Source organism: Leptonychotes weddellii, chromosome 7, assembly GCF_054177405.1.
Source record: "Leptonychotes weddellii isolate Sample4059 chromosome 7, ASM5417740v2, whole genome shotgun sequence".
NCBI classification, from domain to species: Eukaryota; Metazoa; Chordata; class Mammalia; order Carnivora; family Phocidae; genus Leptonychotes; species Leptonychotes weddellii.
The window spans coordinates 59,369,517-59,390,329 of NC_138375.1; the positions used below are offsets into that span (position 1 = coordinate 59,369,517).

The 20,813-nt window shown below is 48.2% G+C and overlaps 1 long non-coding RNA gene across 2 annotated transcripts; it reads right to left on the minus strand.

Annotated features, from left to right (window-relative positions):
• Window positions 1-14,467: 14,467 nt before the first annotated feature.
• Window positions 14,468-20,803, minus strand: LOC115940889 (uncharacterized). 2 transcript variants are annotated; one of them, XR_004075614.2, is made up of 3 exons: window positions 20,719-20,803; window positions 15,372-15,571; window positions 14,468-14,646 (listed from the first exon to the last, which is right to left on the minus strand). It is a non-coding gene; the product is annotated as an uncharacterized LOC115940889 (long non-coding RNA). The 2 variants fall into 2 exon arrangements; XR_014147002.1 differs by lacking the exon at window positions 20,719-20,803 and adding an exon at window positions 17,811-17,988.
• Window positions 20,804-20,813: the final 10 nt, after the last annotated feature.

Sequence of the window (20,813 nt, forward strand, 5' to 3'; positions counted from 1 at the left end):
GGAATTGTATCTAGAATACATCAAAAACTATTACCATTCAATAATAAGACAAACTCAATTTTTTAAAATGGGCAAGTATTTATTCAAACACTTTGCCATTGAAGATATATGGTTGTCAAATAAGCACATGAAAAGATGCTCAACAACACTAGTCATTGAGGAAATGCAAATTAAAATCACAATGAGATTCCATTATGCAGCCACTACAATGACTAAAATTAAAAAACACTGATCATACCAAGTGTTGATGAGGATCTGGAGCAACTGGGACTTTCTTACACTGTTGGTGGGTATATAAATTGGTATACTTATTTTGGATAACAATTTGTCACTTTCTCAAAAATTTAAACACACAACTACCATAAAATCCAGCCATTCTACCACAAGGTATTTGTCAAGAGAAATGAAAACATATGTCCACATAAAGACTTGTATATGAATGTTCGTAGTAAGTTTCTTTGCAATAGCCAACAACTGTAAAAATCCAAAGGTCCAAAATCCAAAATCATCAAGGAATAGATAAGCACATTGTAAGATATCCATATAATAGAATACTTCTCAGCATTAAAAAGGAATGAACTATTAATACAACATAGTTGATGCATATTGATACAACAACATGGATGAATCTCAAAATAATTATTCTGAGTTAAAAACAAGTCATACCAAAAATAAATTCATACTATATGATTCCATTTACATAAAATTCTAGAAAATGCAAATTAATCTATAGTGATAAAAAGCAGACCAGATATTGCCCAAGGAAAGGGCATAAGGAGGGACAGGTTAAGGGCATGAGGAACCTTGGGGGTGATGGATATTCTTATTATATTCATTATGGTAATGGTGTATTCATATGTCAAACCTGATCAAAGTGTATACTCTAAATATGTACAGACCTTTATTCATCAATTATGATCCAATAAAGCTGTGTAAAAAGGAAAAAAATAATCTTAAAACAGAACAACTAAGAGCAAGGACTAAATAATTGGGTTCAGACACTGCTGAAGGGAAGATGGTCTTTCCAGTAAGTGGCAGTGTCAATTGGATAGCTGTATGGAAAAAAATCAATCTTATCTCTTACCCCACGCCATATGAAAAGTGAAATAATAAAGCTGCTCAAAGATAGCGTTGGAGAAGATATTTGTGACTTTGGGGAAGGCAAATATTTATTGAACAGGGCATAATGGCACTAGCATCAAGGAAAATATTGATAAATTAGACTACATTAAAATCAGTACTTCTGGGGGGCGTCTGGGTGGCTTAGTCAGTTAAGCATCTGACTCTTGGTTTCAGCCCAGGTCATGATCTCTGGGTTATGAGATTGAGTCCCACGTTGGGCTCTGCACTCAGCATGAAGTCTGCTTGAGATTCTCTCTCCATCTCCCTCTACCCCTCCCACTTGTGCTCTCTCACTCTCTCTCTCAAATAAATTAATAAATCTTTAAAAAAAAATTTTAATAAAGTATTTCTGTTCATCAAAAAACACTATTAGGACAGTGGAAAGTCCATTCACAAAGGGGAAGAACATATTTTCTGACATATTACTGGTGAAGGACTTCTACCTAGTACATAGGAGTAATTCCAACACGTCAAGAAAAAAGACAATAGAAAAATAGGCAAAAGACTTGAATAGGCATTTCACAACAGGGACTATGGAATTGGTCTATAAACACATGAAAGAGTGTTTACCTTCTTTAGTCATCTCAGAAATGCAAATTAAAACCACATTAAGAAAACTACCGTAAAAATTAAGATTAACCTTACCAAGGTTGCTGAATCATATGGTAATTCTATTTTACATTTTTTTCAAGGAACTGCCATCCTGCTTTTCACAGTGGTTGCACCATTTTACATTCCCTCCAACAGTGTACAAGGGTTTCAATCTCTCCCAACAATTATTATGTTCTGGGTTTTTTGGTCTTTTTTGGTGGGGGTCGGGGGGCGGGGGGTAGTACCTATCCTGATGGGTGTAAGGTTAGATATCTCATTGTGGTTTTGATTTGCATTTCCATAATGATTAATGATGCTGAGCATCTATTCATGTATTTATTGGCTTTTGTATATCTTCTTTGGAGAAACGTTTATTCAAGCCTAAGGGAAAACCGTTTCTCTAGTCACAATACTTTTGACACCAACTATATGGGAGTTTTTCCTTCATATCAACCAATTTTCAAACTGTCTGGACACCAACTGGGTGTCTTACAATTTAATTCAATTCTGACACTAACTCTCTGGAGTTAGCATCACACTCCACAGGTTAAGCCCTCAGTTCCACGAGACTGCCCACTTCACATGCCAGTCAAAAATAATGCGTCCTCAGGGTATCCACATTTCTGTCTGACTTGGCTACAAAGTTAGATATTCCCATAGCACCCCATAAGGTTCAATAATTTGCTGAAATGGCTCACAATACTTGAAAACATTAACTTATATTTACCACTTTATTATAAAGGGTATTATAAAAGATTTAAAGGGACAACCAGATGAAGAGGCACATAGGGTGAGTCTAGAAGGGTCCCGAATGCAGGAACTCTGTCCCCATGGAATTGGGATGTGTCACCCTCCAGCACATGGATGTGTTCACCAATTTGGAAACTCTCTGAACCCTGTTGTTTAGAGGGGTTTTTTTTGGAGGTTCCATCATGTAAGCACAATTGATTAAATCATTGGCCATTGATTAACTCAATCCCTAGTCCCTCTCCTCTCCCTGGAGGTCTAGGGATGGGACTGAAAGTTCCAACCCTCTAATCACATGGTTTGGTTCCTCTGGCCACCAGTGCCCATCCTGAAACAATCTAGGGGCCCACCAAGAGTCACCTCATTAGCATACAGAAAGATACTCTGTTCTTGCATGTTGTCTACTTTTTCCATTAAAGCCCTTAGCATATTTAAATATTTTTTAAATAGTTTTCTTTTTTCTTTTTTCTTTTTTTTAAGTAATGTCTACACCCAACATGGGGCTTGAACTCATGATCCTGAGATCAAGAGTCACATGTTCTACCAACTGAGCCAGCCAGATGCCCCTAGAGCCCTTAGCATATTAATCAGTTATTTTAAATTCCCAATCTAGGGCACTTGGGTAGCTCAATTGGTTGAGTGTCTGACTCTTGATTTTGGTGCAGGTCATGATCTCAGGGTGGTGAGATCATGCCCTGCATCGTGCTCTGTACTCAGTGTGGAGTCTGCTTGAGATTCTCTCTCTCCCTCTGCCCCTCCCCCTGCTCATGCTTTCTTTCTTTCTCTCTAAATAAATAAATAAATAAATAAAAATATTTAAAAAAAATTTCCAATCTGATCATTCCAACATCTCTGCCATATCTGAATCTGGTCTGATGCTGTTCTGTCTCTTCAAACCGTGTTTTTCTGCCTTTAAGGATGCCTTGTAATTTTTTGTTGAAAGCTGGACATGATGTACTGAATAAAAGGAACTGTGGTAAATAGGCCTTTAGGGATGTGGTGGTAAGGTGTGGGGTGAGGGGAAGAATTCTGTAGCCCTATGATTAGTTCTGACTTTTCATGAGCCTATGCCCATGGGCTGTGACCTTTGCAAGTATTTCTTAGTTCACCACCACCACCCCTTCCTTCCCCAACTCCACCTTAGATTGAACAAGAAGGCTACATTGGGCTGAAGTTGAATATTTTCCTCCTCTGACACTGAAAGCTAGATGGGGCTGAAGTTGGGTATTTCTCTCCCACCAGGTCATTTAAGCTCTGGCAAAATAGTTTCTCTTGAGGGCAAGTAGGCCTTGTTAAGAGGAACAGAATGTTATGGTATACTTTAAAATGGCTACTTTCCCCCTTCCCCTGCCAGAAGATAGAAGGGATTTTGTTCTAATCTTCACTCTGAGAACTTGGTAGTGCTCCTGGAGGAAATACTCACAAAACCGTGGGGGCCTCCCCAAAAGTGGGTCCCCCATGAGTTTTTAACTCTGAACCTCATCCAAATTGAGCTTCCAGCCATTCATTATAGCCTACATTTCCCTACCATGACTGGTTCTCCCAGAGATTGCTGTTGGTGGGTTTCGGCTCTGATAAGTTGTGATTCTCTGTATCACAATTTTCAGAATGGCAATTTGCCCCATGACCTCAGTTCTCTTCTGGGTCGAAGAAATTTGTTGATTTTCACTTTGCTCAGCCTTTCTCTTCTGTGGATGGGAGAGATAACTTCCAAGCTCTTTGTCAGAACTTCAGTCCCATATCCTTACAATTTTTTATTACAGACATTTTTAAGTATGCATAAAAGTAGAAAGAACTGGATAATGAATTCCCAGGTACTGATCAGCTTCAACTTGGACAAACATTCTGCAGTTCTTGCTCCATATACTCCCTCTCCCATACACGGACTTTTTAAAAAATTTTTAAGTTAAGAGTTTGTTCCTTTTGACCAGCAATTTCACTTCCAGGAATTTGTTTTAGAGACATATATGCATACGAAAAAAACGACTTCTGTCCAAAATTATTTATTACAGAATTGTTTGGAATAGCAAGAGACTGGAAGCAATATGAATGTCCATCCTCAGGGGACTGGTTCAATACACCATGGAACGTCTAAGCAGTGGAGAACTATCCAGATGTGGAAATGACTGATGAACCATGCTATGCACCAATATGGAGGACTCTCCAAAATATATTGCTAAGTTGGGGAGGAAAACACAAAGTAAAACAAAACAAGGAGCCAAAGGATACCTCTAGTATACTGCCATTTGTGTAACAAAAAGCGGAGCGCTGATGTGAACATATTTTCTCATGGGTGCATAAAATATGTCTAAAAGGTCAAACAAGACACAGATAACACTGGCTGCTTTGTAGAAAGGAACTGGTGCCCCAGAAACAGTGGTGTGAGGGAGATTCTCACCATACACCCTTTTCTACCTGTTGACTTTTGAATCATGGGAATGCATTACCCTGGTGAATGAATGAATGAATGAATGAACGAATGCAACTTTAAAAGAAACGAGGGAGGGGCACCTGGATGGCTCAGTTGGTTGAGCATCCAGCTCTTGATTTCAGCTCAGGTCATGACCTTGAGATGATGAGACTGAGCTCTGCCACAGGCTCCTCGCTCAGTAGGGAGTCTGCTTGGGATTCTCTCTCTTCCTCTCCCTCTGCCCCTCCCCCTGCTGTCTCTCTCTTTTTCAAATAAATAAATAAATCTTTTAAAAAAAAAAAGAAAAGAAATGAGGGAAACTCCATCTCCTATAAGCTGTACACATTTATCAAATACCCACACCTCTGGGCTAACCTACTTACCATATAATGCTCCCAACGCTCCTGGGAGGTAGGCTGTTTACACCCATTTCACAGATGAGAAAGCGGGGGCTGAGAGAGAAGAGGAGCTTGGCTGAGGCAGCTGCCACCGGTAAGTGGCAGAGCCTGCTTGGAGCCCGGGTCTGACTCTCACTGATTCAGCTCATTCTTCTGTGGGGAGTAGACAAGGTGGCTTGACTTCCCACATTACAGTGATAAGAGCAGATCAGAATTGTTGGGTCCTCAGTATGGACCCAAGTTGCTCCCTGGGGAGCCAAGTCCACCATGGTGGCCAGAGCAGCAGTACCTTCAAGTTCATCTGTTCCCAAGGCAGAATCACCTGGTTCCTTCCCCAGGGATTTTTGGGCTGCTGGATTAATCCCAGCATTCTCATTTCCCCCGCCTCTGAAAACAAGATCCAATTTAATTTAGGGAGAAAAAAGTGCACAAAAGCCATAACACTCAGTTTATCCCTTGAAATGCAATCAGGCTGAAGGAAAGAATTAATTTTTAATTCCATCTTAATTACTCAGAGAAATAATCTATTGGCACAGCCTGGCCCTGGGATGCCCCTGCCTGATCTCTGCCTGTTGCTGCAGGCACCTGAGGCTCACTCCAGGAGCTGACCGGAGCCAGGGAGAGGCAGGGCCTGGGCTGGTGCTCCTGCAAAAGTATCCTCTGCTGAGGAGAGTTTTGCACTGAAGAAATTCATGTGTTATCTTCCCTTCAGCCTGATCTCAGATTTCTTTAATAAAGTCACAAGATTTATTCCTTGGAGATACACAATAGGCAAGGTAGGGGCATCTACAGGATATGCCAGATCGTTTGCAACCCTGGGCTGAGGGGTTGTGTCTTCCTCATCATTTCCCATTTGTTAATCAAACATCAATCAAATACCCACTATGTGCCAGGCTTCTTGTGGGAGCCAGGGACCCAGTAGAATAGGTCCCTGTCCTCATGGAGCTGACACTCGGGGGAGGGGACACAGACAGCCAGTAAGCAAATAAATATGATCATTTCAACTGGTGATAAGCACCGTATTATAAATAAAATAAGGCAATGGGTTAGAGAGTGATTGGCAAGGATTTGCATCAACAGACAGGAAGTCAGAGAAAATCTCTCCGGGAAGGGGATAGTTGGGGCTGAGACTTGGGAGAAGCATGCCAAGCAGAGGGCATAGCAAGCAAAAAGGCTCTGAGGCAGGCACAAGTCAATTTGTCCATGGAGGAGAAGGGTTGGTATAACGGGAGAGTACGGGCTGGGGGAAGGGTAGGAGCTGCCGCTTCACATCTCATTCTCGGACCAGGGAAAACCACTGTAGGCCCATGCCACACACACAGTAGGTGCTCACCAAGTGCTTGCTGCAGAAACAGCACCCTCTGAACTGACAGCATTTGGGAATCCGTTTACTGCCATTTTGTCCCTTCCCTGCTGCCAGGGAAATTCAGACAACTACTAATGTCCAGGAAGCCGCCCTCTGCCAGCCCTTACCAACACTGTTTTGATGTGCTAACAACTCTTAATGAGGATCCTAATGAGTCACTAAAAATGGCATCATTAGGTTGAGAACAGAACAGTCTACACAAGCAAATGTCCAAAACAACCAGGCGATTAGCCAGGGAGGAGACACTGCCTCCTTCCAGCCTGGGCTGGACAGGCTGCCCCTTTTCCCAAACAAGCAAGGAGCCCATTTTTCTGCCTGTATCTCCCTGGCTGTCATTCCCTATCCCAGTACACAGTCACAGACTGTTTTGTTTCTACCGCATGAAGCTAAGAACAGAAAAAAATGCAAAAAAAAAAAAAAAAAGGAAAGAAAAAAGAAAAAAAAGTATAAGGATTTGCCTGGATGTAAAAGTAGAAGTGAAGACGTAGCTTGAGGCTGGTCAGAATTTCAAGTGCTAATGCATTAGGGCAGAGGTTCTAAAGCGAGGGCTGCAGGCTAGATCTGACATGAGTATGTTTTATTTGGCCTATACAGCGGTTACAAAAAATTTAAATCCATTTCCTACATTAAATTATTGGGAGAGTTTACATACAAATTTGGATAGTCAGTTTCTCCTGAAAAGCCTGAAGCTCTGGGGTGCTGGGCTGGGGTTGGGTGCGGGCCATCCCTTAGAGCTCCAACCTCTTTGTCACAGTCTCCACCGTCCCCCAAGATCTCCCCACCCTAAGGCCAAGTGTCAGTTGCCATTTGTCATCAAGTTTGCCCAGCTGATTTTCTCTCTGGAGATTTAAGAAAAGAATATACTTCTCAAAGCTCCTCTTTATTGAAAGTAGGCAAACAAAACACAGATCAAGAGGGAGAAAAGATGGGGGACAGACTATTTCTTGAGCCGTGGAGACAATTGTGACATGTTTAATATGCAAGCAAAGTGTGCCTGCCTGCAAGCAACCCACTAAGATGCTCTGGGAAACAAGCCCCACCTCACCCCACCACACATCACAACCTGGCCCCTCATGGCATTGAAGGATCCTCTGGCCCCTGCTTGAAGGATTGTCCTTCCTGCAGTGGGGACTATTTCTACTGTGTAAGCAACCCTGGAAACTAAGTTTTCACTATTTGGAACTTAAGTGTGCATCTTGCTTATGAACATCTTGAGTCATATCCTTGGTGAAACTGAAAATTACCATTTTTTCATTTGAATATGGATTTCAAACCCCATAAGCAGGACCTTCCTGACACCTGGTATGGGTTCGGCTGTGGAACCCACTAAAGATGTTTAAGGCCAACCCCTGCCCTGGTGAGCTGGACACTCTGGTCAGGGCGATGAGTAAGGGCAGTTGGCGTTCTGATGAGATGATGTGTGCAAAAGACCCTTTTAAGGTGCTCAAAACGTTGGCTAGCTGGATTACTTCTTGAAGTTTGTTAAAATAAGTAACATGTGCTCATGGGAAAGAAGTCTGCAGCCTACAGAAAGCGTTCCCATGAAAAGCAAGTCTCCGCTCACCCAGACCCCTGGGCTCTTGGTCTCCCTTCCAAGAGGCCTCCACTCTCCCAAGGAACTGGAATCCGAAGTAGGTCGAATGGTGAACCCCCCAAAACTATGCCCATGCCCTAATCCCTGGTACCTATGAATGTGACCTTATTTGGAAAAAAAAAGAGGGGGGTGGTATTTGCCGATATAATTGAGTAAGGATCTGGAGATGAGGAAATAATCCTGGATTAGCCAGGCAGGCCCTAAATCCAGTGCAAGCATCTTTATAAAATAGATGCAGGGAAGAAGGGCAGGCAACGTGGCAATGTGACCCGGGAGACAGAGACTGGGGTGCTGGGGCCACGAGCCGAGAAAGGCCAGTTATCACCATTGCAAGAGGCAATGAATGGATTCTCCCCCAAAGCTTCAGGAGCGAGCGTGGCCCTGCTGACACCTGGATTTCAGACTTCTGGCTTCCAGGATGGTGAGAGAAAAAAATCTTACTGTTTTAAGCCAGCCAAGTCTGTGTCCTTCGTAAAGCAGCCACGGGGAAAGTGGTCTGGAGTTCCTGCTCCTGTTTCTATTTCTCCTCCTCATTCCCACACACGTGGAGCATAGCCTGCTCAGTGTCATTCCTCTGGCTTTTTTCATTTAAACGTTGCTCGAGAATCTTTTCTCATGGACAACTGCCACGGTCTTATTGACATTTGCCTAATATTCCATCGTACGGATGTACTGTTGATTAGTCTCCCCCGTCCCTTACTGATGACGCTGAGGTTGTTCCCAGTCTTTTACTACCATAAACAATGCCGAGAAGAGCATCTTTTCCCACACAGGCGTGAACGCGTGTGCAAACCCCCATCGGACCCATTCCCACAAGTGGAATTGCTACATGTAAGAATGTGCGTGGTTCCCATTTTCATGGGTATTGCCAAATTGCCCTCTGAGGGTGGCATGCCACAGATTCCTTTTTCTCATTATAAACGTAATCTTTTAGCAGAATTCTTAAGTGTGATTCGATTACACCCTGTAACCAAAATCTTTTCTAGCAGAACATAGTCAATGGGAAAATAACATCAATTACCTGAAATTTTCTTGCCAGCCTGGCTGGATTGGCCCTCTTCTGTCAAATAGTGGGTTCTTGTATTAGGTGTCCCTTTTCCTCCAGGTGGCCTCTGCTGGGGGCTCTGAGGCAGCGTGGCAGGACACGGCCCTTTAAGCCTGGATGGCCACCTGAAAGGCCCCCTCCCCTCCGGCCAGTGACTAATCCCAACCCCCGTGTTCCCTCTGCGAAGAGGAAGTGAAACAGAAAGTCACTGCCTCCATCTGGATGCTCCTATATTAGAAGTTGAATGTCCAACTTGTCCTTGTTCTTCACGTTCCTGGACCAGCCTTTGGCTCAGAGGAGAGTTCCCCGCTCCTCACCAAAGCAGAGAGAAGGATTGCCTGGCTCCTGGAGATGCTGCCCAAATTCCATCCTGCAGGCAGAGGGGGCCCTGACTCTTCAGCTCTTGGCCTGGATCAGCTGCCAGGACTGACAGTCTCCTCCATGGTGTGCCCACCCCAGGCAGTCCCCCATAATGGCTTTAGAGCTGGAGAGGCCCCAAAAGACCATCTGGTCGGGTTCCTCATATTAGGGATGCACACACCAAGGCCCAGGGAATGAGACGACTGGTCCAAGACCACGCTCACAATGGCCTCCAAACACCTGCTGGTGAAAGGGTTGAGCCCTTCGGATAAAGGCTCAGATGTGGGCCTCACTTTCATCTCCAGCCCCATCTCCTGCCAGTCCCTGAAATGGCTTGAATAGCTCTAGGGACTTTGAAGTTCTCCTGCTATTGCCCCCTATTGCCTGGGCCCCCACCATATGCACAGGCCCAGGCTGTACCTCAGCTCTCGCCCAGGCTTATGCCAACCCCTTCCTTCCTCTGCTTTGGCTCATTTTTATGATTCAGCTCAGATACCCTCTTCTCCAGGAAGGCCGCCCTGATTTTCCCTAGCTGGGTTAGTTGCCTATTCTGGGTGCCTGAGCACATCTCTAGGGCCTCACTTGCCACATTTATTGTGATCTATTTGGGATCTATCTCCCCACCATGACCACAAGGAGCTCTTCAAGGGCTAAGAAAAAAGTTATCTAGGTATTTCTAGTAACTCACTTGTTGAATGGATGAATGAACAAATCAGAGGCTAGGTGACAGTCACTGCAATGGAGTAGAAAGAAAGAATCTCAGGCGAAGAATCAGGAGATCTTTGCAGTTTATTATTTATATACCACTGGACAAATCTCTTACCATCTTGAGAGTTCAGTTTCCTCATCTGCAAAATGGTGCGATTTGACTGTATCTCAGTCAGCTGTTGCTAAGTAACAAACAGCCATAGACTCTGAGTGACATACAGCAATAAGCATTATTTGACTCCTCCAACTGTTTGCAGTTGCCTGGGCGACCAGGTGGCCGGCTGGGTCTAGCTCTGCTCCATCTAGCTCTCTCCTTCCTTGGACTAGTGGGATAGCCAGGTCATGTCTTCAAGTGGTGATGGCAGAGGCCCAAGAAGAAAACTGGAAACATGAAGAGGTTCCTGAAGGCCAGGAACGGGCACCTTTGCCCACATCCCATTGGCCAAAGCTTGTCCCATGACTGATTCCAAATTTAAAGAGCAGGAAGACACTCAGCTTCTGTACAGAGAGACTGCAAAGTCACATGAGAGAGGTGTAAAAATCAGGACCGACAAATCAGTCTGTGCTGGGCTTACATGGTCTCTGAAGACCCTGTGAGACCTGGCAGGCTGCCATCCTCTGAGGTGTTCCCATCCATTCTCCCCTGCTCTGTGCCCCCTCCTGCCTCCTGAACTTCCCCTGCCTCTTTCTGTCAGCTTGGCCTAGCTCTCTTCCAGTGGAAAGTCTGTGAGTACAATTCTGTCTTCTCCCCATCTCAGCCTGTGCTTTTCGCCTGTATGAAATCTCCACTGAAATCTACTCCCTCCATCAGCAAAAGCACAACTGCTCACTTGTTCTCTCAAACCTAAAACCTGGGGGCGCCTGGGTGGCTCAGTCATTAAGCGTCTGCTTTCCACTCAGGTCATGATCAAGCCCGGGATCAAGCCCCACACTGGGCTTCCTGCTCAGAGGGGAGTCTGCTTCTCCCTCTCCCTGCTCTTTCTCTCTCTCTCTCACTCTTTCTCTCTCTCTCAACTAAATAAAATCTTAAAAAAAACCCCAAAAACCTAAAACCTGGACATTAGCCTCCCTCTCCCTCTCCCCCCTTTCTAGGCTCTCACCAAGCTCCTCGGGTGGGTTTCACCTCCCAGCTCCCTCCTGACCCTGCCACCTCCTCTGGTTCCATCTGGCCCAGGTACCCGCATATCCGTCCCCATCATCCGGCCTCTGAGTCTAGGCCTTGCCCCCTCCAAAGACATCGGCCATGCTGTTAACTGTAAAATCTTTGTAAAGGCAGAGCCAAATGTTTCAAGAACGCTTTTCTGGGTCTTCACTGCCAATGGCAGGGGCATCCAGGCAGGAAATATTAAGGCCATGAAGGGATGGGTGGGTGAATTGTGCTTCCCCATAAAGATATGTTGGAGTCCTAACCCCAGTACCTCATAATGTGACCTTATTTGGCAGTAAGGTCTTTACAGAGGTAATCAAGTTACAATGAGGCCATTAGGGTGGGCCCTAATCCAATATAACTGATGTCCTTATAAAAAGGGGAAGTTTGGACACAGACAGACATGCATGTTGGGAAGACAATGGGAAGACACAGGGAGAATGACATCTGCAATAATGCCCGAGGCTACCAGAAGCCAGGAGAGAGGCATGGAACAGATCTCACAGCCCTCAGAAGGAACCAACCTTGCTGATGCCTTGATCTTGGACTTCCAGCCTCCAGAACTGTCGGTTCTGTGAGACAATACATTTCTGTCACTTAGGCCACCCAGTTTGTTGCTCTTTGTCACTAGGCAGCCCTAGGAAACGAATACAATTGGGGGGAGTGGGGGACAAACAAAACATTAGCAAAGCAGGGGGAAAGGTAAGTGGGAGGCATTAGGGAGTGGCAGAGACTCTGGCAAACTGGAGAGACCATGAGCTGGTGAAAGGGGCCTCCAGTTGCTTACTGCCACATAGGGCTGAAAGCCTGGTGTAATTGGAGCTTCAGACTTTTTAAGGAACCCGGGAATCTAGATTTAGATTTTTATGTGAAATCAGTTCATCTTTTAATGTTGGCTAAATGATACAAAACAAAAATCTGTGGGACAGAATTGGCCTGCAGGCTGCCAGGGTGTGACTCTGGGTGGGGAGCGGAGACTGACAAACTGGAGCCACTGCCCAGATCTGGGCTATGGTTGTTTTTATAAATAAAATTTACTGGAACACAAACATGCCCGTTCATTTACATACTGACTGCGGCCGGCCGCTTTCACGCTGTAAAGGCAGAGCTAAGAAGGTGCGAGAGAGACTGTATGGTCCACAAAGCCTGAAATACTTGCTCTCTGGTCCTTTACACAAGAAGTCTGTCAACCCCTGGCTTAGAGGATAAATCCAAACCGGTTGGTGTAAAACCACGCCCTTCCTTGTCGGTCACTCACGCGGCCTGCCTCCCCACGGTTCATACACACTGTCCGGCAGCACCGAACTTCTTTAGTTGCCAGATGGGTCCCCACAGGGGCAGTGCGCTTGTCCACGCCGTCTGCGTCCATCCCTGACGGCCGCTCTCCCCTTATCTGCCTCAGAGCAGGGGCTGGTCTTCCAGGCTCAGCTCCGAGGCTGCCTGGAGGCACTCTTTCCATGCTCCGTCACACAGACTCTGCAACCCTCTTGTTCTCACTTGCTGCGCTCTGCGTCCTCAGGAGACCATAAGCATCTTGGGGGGCCGGGCCTGCCCCGGTGGCAGCCTTGAGTACTGTGGGCTCAGCCCCAGCCTGTCCCATTGGCCAGGGGTTCAGGGGGAAAGAGAAAAGGAGCAAAGGAACAGAGGTGCCAGAGATGGCTCATGTGCAGGAACCGCACCCTCCCGGGCACTCCCGCACCCCTTGGGTGCCCCCCCACCCCACCCCACAAGGGAGCTGAGCTCCTGGTGTCCTCTCCCCCTCTCACACTGCAAAATCTCTCACCAGACAAAGGAGTTTGTGCTCTGCCAGCTGTAACCCCCAGCGCACCTCCACCATAGTGAGAGACACTAAGCCTGGATGAGCGTGTCCTCCCTACGGGTGCTCATTTGTTAGTTCGTTCGTTCGTTCGTTCATTCATTTACTTGATACATTTTCATGCAGACCCAAGCCGGTAAAAAACAATGTTCTGGAATAGTAGGAAAGCAAATATGATTAAGAAGTGGTCCCGAATGGACTACATTGTACTCCCATTTCTCCCTCCGCCCTGTCTCCACCAACAAGCTCCCCGAGAGCTGAGTGCATCTCCTGACCCCTCAGCTTGGGGCTTGGCCAATGGGACTTGCCGTGCCCAATGGCAGATGGGTGGAAGTGACAGCTCAGAAGGCGCCGTGTGTTTCCTCCTTGTTTTGCTGTACATCTCTGTCCCTGCCTGGGAAAAGCCCAGTCGGCTGGCTTGCTGGTCCAAGGGGATGCGAGACACATAAGCAGAGCCACCCCAGCCAACACGGATGCCCAGCGAGACACAGAGGTGACCCAGCAGCCAACTGCTCAGCTGAACCCAAGCTGATCCCCAGATGCATGAGTGACGATAAAGAAGTGTTGCTTTCAGCCACTGAGTCTTGGAGCGATTGTTACATGCAATTGGTAATCCAAACTGTCCTGTCCTCTAGATGTCTCCACTAGTAGAGGAAATAAACCAAGTCCCCAGGGTAACCGGCATATAAGGCAGGTGGGCCAACTGTTTTCTGTTTGGCACCTACGGTAGGCAGCATAATGGCCCCCCAGTGATGTCCACAGTCTAACCCCCAGAACTCAGGAATATCTTAGATTACTCAGCAGAGAGAATTAAGGTTATAGATGAAATTAAGGTTGATAATCAACTGATCTTAAAATAAGAGTATCCTGGATTCTTTGGATGGGCCCAAAGTAATCACAGGGGCCTTAAATGGGAGAGAGAGGAGGGCAGAGGATGAGAACCAGAGAGATGGTAACGTGAGGCTGGCACCAACGCTGCCTTTGGAGATGGAGGAAGAGACCATGAGCTAAGGAATGCAGGCAGACTCTAGAAGCTGGTAAAGGCAAGGAAACAGATTCTCGCCCAGAACCTCCTGGAAGGAATGCAGCCCTGACACGTGAGACTCATTTTGGACTTCTTCTTTTTTTTTTTTTTTAAAGATTTTATTTATTTTTGACAGAGAGAGAGAGCACAAGCAGGGGGAGCAGCAGAGAAAGAGGGAGAAGCAGACTCCCTGCTGAGCAAGGAGCCCGATGCGGGGCTCGATCCCAGGACCCTGAGACCATGACCCGAGCCGAAGGCAGACGCTTAACCATCTGAGCCACCCAGGCGCCCTTCATTTTGGACTTCTGACCCCCAGAACTGTAAGAGAATAAATGTAGGTTATTCTAAGTCACCAAGTTGGTGGTAATCAGAAAGCAATACAGCACCCTCCTCCACCTCCCACCCCCACTCTGCCCCTTTCTCTCTCAGCTCTGTGTGTGGGAAGCTGACGCTCTCACGGCTGCACACCCAGGCTCCCTGGACCTCAGGCTCCCAAATAAGAACATCGCAGGGACACTGGAGGGTGGAAGGAGCAGGAGTAGTATCTCTTCCCTTCCTCTCTCCCTGCCTCTGATGGGGGCTGTATCCTGAGCAATTACGGATGGCCCTTCCCTGCAGGAGCTCTGCCCAGCTCTGGTCACACTGCTCCTCCCTCCCCCTCCTCTGCTGGGGGAACAGTGGTTTCCCACATGGCTTGTCGCTGGTGCTTCCACACCCATCGTGCCTTCCCTTCTAACCCTGCCTGCATCTCTGCAAACGAAGCCCTCATTAAATTCTTCTCAGAGTCCTAGCCCTCTGTCTCCTGCCGGAAACCTGCCTGATAACATAGGGTGTGAGCATCAAAAAAGATATCAGTTGATTTCTATGGGGAGGTTGAGGGAGCACTTCAGGAAGGAGAGTACCGGATGTTGCATTTGCAGGGTCTGCACGGGTAGGAATGGGAGACGGGGATGCTGGAACCAGGAAAGGGTTTTGAGCCAGACACAGGAGGTTTGGATTCTTGACCCTCTCCCCATAATTTTGTGTGAGCGGAGGCGACTCACCTGACTTCTCTGAGAGCTTGTTTGCCTGTCCCTAGAAGGGGCGGTGATGTGTACAGCTCCGAGGCTGAATGAGGAGCGCAGGGTTGGCATGTGTTGGGAGCACAATAAATGGTAGCTATTAGGCCCATGGGGGCATTCCAGGGATGAAGCAGCACCAGCAAGACAGGATGTGCCTCGGGAACAGCCAGCAGCCAGAGGGCCTAGAACAGGAAGACCTGGCTCTAGAAAGGTACATGGGGATCAGGGTCCGGGAGGCATTTAGAATCGGGGCCAAAACTTTAGATTCAATTCAGTTGGCAATGAGCAGCTGTGAGCAGGGAATGACACAAGCTCTCAGTGATGCAGGAAGGAAACAAGGAGAGTGAGAGAGAGACAGGACAGACAGAGAGAGACAGAGACAGAGAGGATTTAGAAGGTAGGACCTTTGGCAACTTCTTTGGAGAATTTTTCAAAGCCATCTATGTCTTCTTTTCTTTGTGCACAAAGGAGAAATGGAGCTAAACAGGACTCCAGAAGCATTGTATTAACAACTTGGGGCCTGAGAGCGATTGTTTCCTTGGGTAATATGTCTTCCAGTTAGAATTCTTGCCAGCCTAGTATTTGGGAGTGGGCTGGGAACAGGCAGGGCCTCCATGTTGAGTGCTCTGACTACAGGGCACTCCTGTAGACCCCGTAGAGCTGTACCAGGAGACCCGGGAGCAGGACCCATGCGGCACCTGACGGACGTCCCTCTTCTACCTGGAGCCCCCACCTCCTTCCCTCTGGGCATGGAGGTGGGGTGTACAGCCAGCCTTCAGGACCCTGCTAACTAATGGTGCCTCCTGTTTTTCCCTTTGACAGGAAAAGGAGGAAAAACCTGAGCCAGTCAACAAAGTTGCACAGGGTCACCTGGTAACTAAGGCTAGTGGAAACTGTCCCATCACTTGAGAGTCATGGTATACACCAAAGGTGCAAGAGAAAAGCACTATTCTATTTACCCAGCTACTCAGAGCCTGGCTCGCACAGAGGGGCCAGTATCCTCTCATAGTCCATTTATCCTGTTATTGATCTTGTCTACTATACCAGTCATACATGACTTTGGCATCTTGTAAAATGTTGTCATTGTTATTTCCTTAAAGTGACTTCTTTGGAATACTTACTATATTCATCCATACTTTTTTGTTTGCAAGAGTCAGAAACCCAATTCAAACCAACTCAAGAAGACGAGGGAACTAGGAAGTCTAAGGGTATGAGCTGCAGCATCAGGCATGGCTGGATCCAGGCATAAAAACACTGTCACTAGGATTCTGCTCCTCTCCCCCAACCCAGGTCTGTTTCCTCTGCATTGGCTTTATTTTTCATCAGCCTCCTTCTCTGAAGTGGTCCCCAGGAGCTCCAGATTTGTTTTCTATAGGCCGACTACCCCAGAGGAAAGAGGGGAACTCCATTTTTCATGGATGTAATAAATGACCCAGAATGGAGTCCTCTTGTCTTGTCCAGGGTCATGTGACCACCCTGACATCATTATGTCAGGCATGGCAGGCTTTGGGTGGACAAGCCTTGGCCAGGTAGATGCCTGTCCCAAGTGGCCATCTCCTGAGAGGGGTGGTTCCACAGGAAAAGTATCCAGGCAAAGAGATTGAAGAGGAGGGTGGATATTGGGTTGGCCGGTAGAACAGGGGCCACCATATGTTCATTCCTAATTTTCTTTTTCAATAGCCTAATGTGCCTTCTAACACAAGAATGTATGTGCTAACAAATCTACATGTACAATGATTCACCACTGGAAGCATAAATTGGCTAGCTAAGTTGGTTGTATTCTTGCTCACATTTTTTGGGAGCCAGGGTCTGGGAAAAAGTCATGATATGGACCTTCAAGGAGCCTGGGCAGGAACAGCTGGACCCTTCTGCTTAATGCAGTTGTCCCCAGAGCGACAGGCAGCCGTGGCTAAGCAAACCAAGAAGACCCAGCCTTTCACTTACAGAGGGAGTAACAGAGCCAAGAGCTCAGGCCCAGGCAGGTCTTGAGACAGCGCTCTCTCTCTCTCTCTCTCTCTCTCTCTCTCAAGGAACTGGGAAGAGGCCATTACAGTGTTAGCTGGGTCCTTAAACAGGGGGTCTTGCCATATTACTCAGAATCTTTCAGTTACAAGCAACAGAAACTAAATTCAGACACGCTAAAGCAAAATAGAAATAATAAAATTCTCACTCACAATATATACACCACGACAATAACAATAGTAATTAATAGATTATATAATTTTAAACATAATCATATCACTATATAATCTAATTATTATTAATATCATTATAAATAAGATTATCTCCTGACTCCTATCATTTCAGGCACCCCTGGATCCAGGCGCTCAACAAGTCCTCAGGAAGTTGTAAGTCCCCATCTCTGGACACTTTCCTCAGTCACTGACTTCCCTGTCAAGTCCTGGGCAGCAGCAGGCTTACCTCCGCTCCGCTGGCCCAGCCGAAAGAGGACCCCTCCCCACAGTCCCAGGATTGGCCTTGATAGACTTTGGTCTTCCAGTTTATCTCTCAACTACTCTGGTAACCAAGGCAATGAGGTATGCGGATGGCCAGGCCTGGGGCCCGCACCGCCCTACCCCCTCACAGGGATCAGCTCCTTCCAGACCTCAAGGACTCAGCAAGGGGGAGGGGCCGTCCCGCAGAGGGGGATGATGCCTGCAGGAACAAACAACAGCTGTCCCTCACTCAGGGAGGGGGACGGTGGGGGAGCGTTGGAAGGACAGAAGCCGGCTGAGTGCCAAGCAGGAGAAGAAGGCTGTTGCAGGGGGAGGAGTCCGAGAGTGAGGAACGGCGGTGGGGAGGGGGGGCGCGGGCGGGTAGAGCCGGCTGGGAAGCAGGTGTGCGGTCAGAGTGGCAGGGGTCCCGGGCAGCAGAGCCGCTGGGCAGCCCTGAAGGTGGGGTAGAGAGCTAGACAGAAGCTGGGGTCGAAGGCCCAGGGAGCAGTTTGCAGCTAGGGAGCAGCCCTGTCCTCTCCAGCTTGGAGTCCGACCCGCCCTAGCTGGCGGACATGCCCTTCGCGCCTGAGGATCTTTGCTGCTGGGAAGCTTCTAGTCGCTGTCTTTCTGGGGTTGCCCCAGATGGCCAGGGGCGAAGGAGGACACTCCTAGCAGAAGGCATCGGAGCTGCCACTCTGAAGTCCCCCCCGAAGGGCTTCCTGGAGTCAGGAGGGTGTCGTTCTGAGTGCAGACATGGTGTGAGGGGGACGGGAGCTCCATTTTCTAACCAAGGCCAAGGACAGGCCCGTGGTGTTTTCACTGGGCTCTGGCACGGAGTCTGGTTCATGGATGGGCTTCGGGAAATGTCTGTGGAATTAAGGCAGCAATTTGGTGGAAGTGGGTCTCACTGCCCACAGGGAGAGGAGCTGCGTTAGTCCATCCCACCTATACCTGGCTGGGTGACCTTCACTTAGTCACCGACCCTCTCTGGGCCCCCAGGTTCCTCATCGGTCAAATGAAGGGGTTGGAGCAGCGGGGCCCCAGATCCCATCCAGCTCTAACAAGCTTTGGCGTGCTCTGCCGGCCACACGGGCTCCATCCCTTCCCTCTGGAGGCCCAGCTCCCCTGCGGGCCTTCCTGGTGCCCCTGGCGGAGCAGGCCTGGGCCAGCCGGGGCAGGGGGAAGAGGCGTGCAAGGCGCTGTAATTATTGTAAAGAGGAGAGTTTAAGTGTTTAGTTTTATGAGCTAGCCGGCCCTCTCTGTCAGCAGAAAGCCGTGCAGCTCCCCAGGTGAGAGTTAATTTCCTCCGTGGCTCGTTTCCTCGCCCGCCGTCATTTTTCTCTGCTGCTTTATGGCTTTTGAAGCCGTTCGGAGCACTGTGTGGTGGCGGTGGCTCCCCACACTGGAGCGGGAAGCCCCCCGAGCCCCCTTCCCGAGCTGGACCCAAGGGCAGCCTGGCCCTGCCGTGGCCAATGGGGCCGGTGAGCCCTGCGCCGGATGTGACTTGGGGACAGCAGGCTGGGAGGGCGAGAGGAGCAATGAGGTTGGGCCAGACTGTCCCCAGTCAGGCCATGGCCCCTGGCACTTCCTTGACAGGCTTGCAAGGAACAAGTCTAAATTAAATGGTGGTCAGGCCAGCCTTGTAGAGGTCCCAGGCACCTCAATTAAACAGTGCAAGAATTTGCCCTGTGGCTCATAGAGAGCAAGGGCGTGGGAACGCACCACTTTTGGCCTCAGACAGACCTGGGTCCAAATCCCAGCCACCACAGCTATCTCACCTGGCCAAGTGACTTTCCCCCCAGGCTTGCTTTCCTGAGCCACGCTGTCACTCAGAATGATTTTCCCGCCTCCTCTGTGAGCTGTGCGGAAGCCGGTCCCAGTGAGCCACCAGACGACCTCTAAAAGACGCCGTAGGTCCCCAAGACCAGGAGCAGCCTCTCACCCATTAGGCCTGGCCATGCACGTGATATAAGGACCCGCAAAACAGCCTTGCAAAGTAAGGACTGTTGGTCCCACTTCAGGCTGAGGGACCTGAAGTTCTGGGAGGCGAAGCAGCATGCTGAGACTCGCCCGGCTCTTAGGAAGCCAAGCCAGATGACAAGCAGTCCCGAGGTGGACGTCCTTAGATGCAAAGCCAAAGTGGAGTCCCTTTTCCAGGCTGTAGCCTGGCAGTTCTGAGCCCCCATCCCCTGATCGCCCATCTCTGCATGGCTCTAAAGAGTAAGGACAAAAAAGTCAACGGAGGCAGCTTGGTGTGCTGCGGACCCAGACCTGGGCTTGAACCCGCTATGCCACTTGTGACCTTGAACAAAGCATGCATTCTCTCATCCACCAAATGCGGACAGCAGCTACTTCGTGGGGCACTTGCAGGGGATTGAATTAAAGGAGGGGAGTCCTGTCGTTGGGTGCACACACAGTGAGAATGTTGTGGTGATATCCCACCCAGGCCCAGAGGGGCGGGGAACTGGGAGACCCAGGTTCTTTTTTGGATTCTGTCTCCATCTCTTGTTCTAACTTGAGCATGTAGCTGCCCACCCCAGTGAACCTCCTTCAGGCTGCAGACCCCTGAGAGACTTCATTAAGTTGTGGATCCTCTGCCCAGAAAACCGCACACACAGGACCCCGCAGATCTGGCAAGTAATTTCAGAGGTTCCTGTCTGTGCATCCTAGGGTAAGACCCCTGAGCGATGGTTCCTCCAGCCCTAACCTTCTATGACTTTGTGTGGGGCCTGGAGTGCGTTTCACGTGGTTACTCTTACCCTTTCTGAACCCGGCAGCACCTGGATTCAGAGATTGGCCCCGGCCTATAGTATCACCTAACTGTATTCTGGGGAGGAAAAGAAGCTGTTATAAAAGTCCAACAAGCCCCACAGTGGCTGGCTGGCTTGGCTTACCTCCCCCACGTTGAGGACATCTGTGGCTTGCCCCCAGAATCCCTCCCTTCTTCCTTCCGGAAACCGACCTCCAACCTCCTCTCAGGACTAACCCG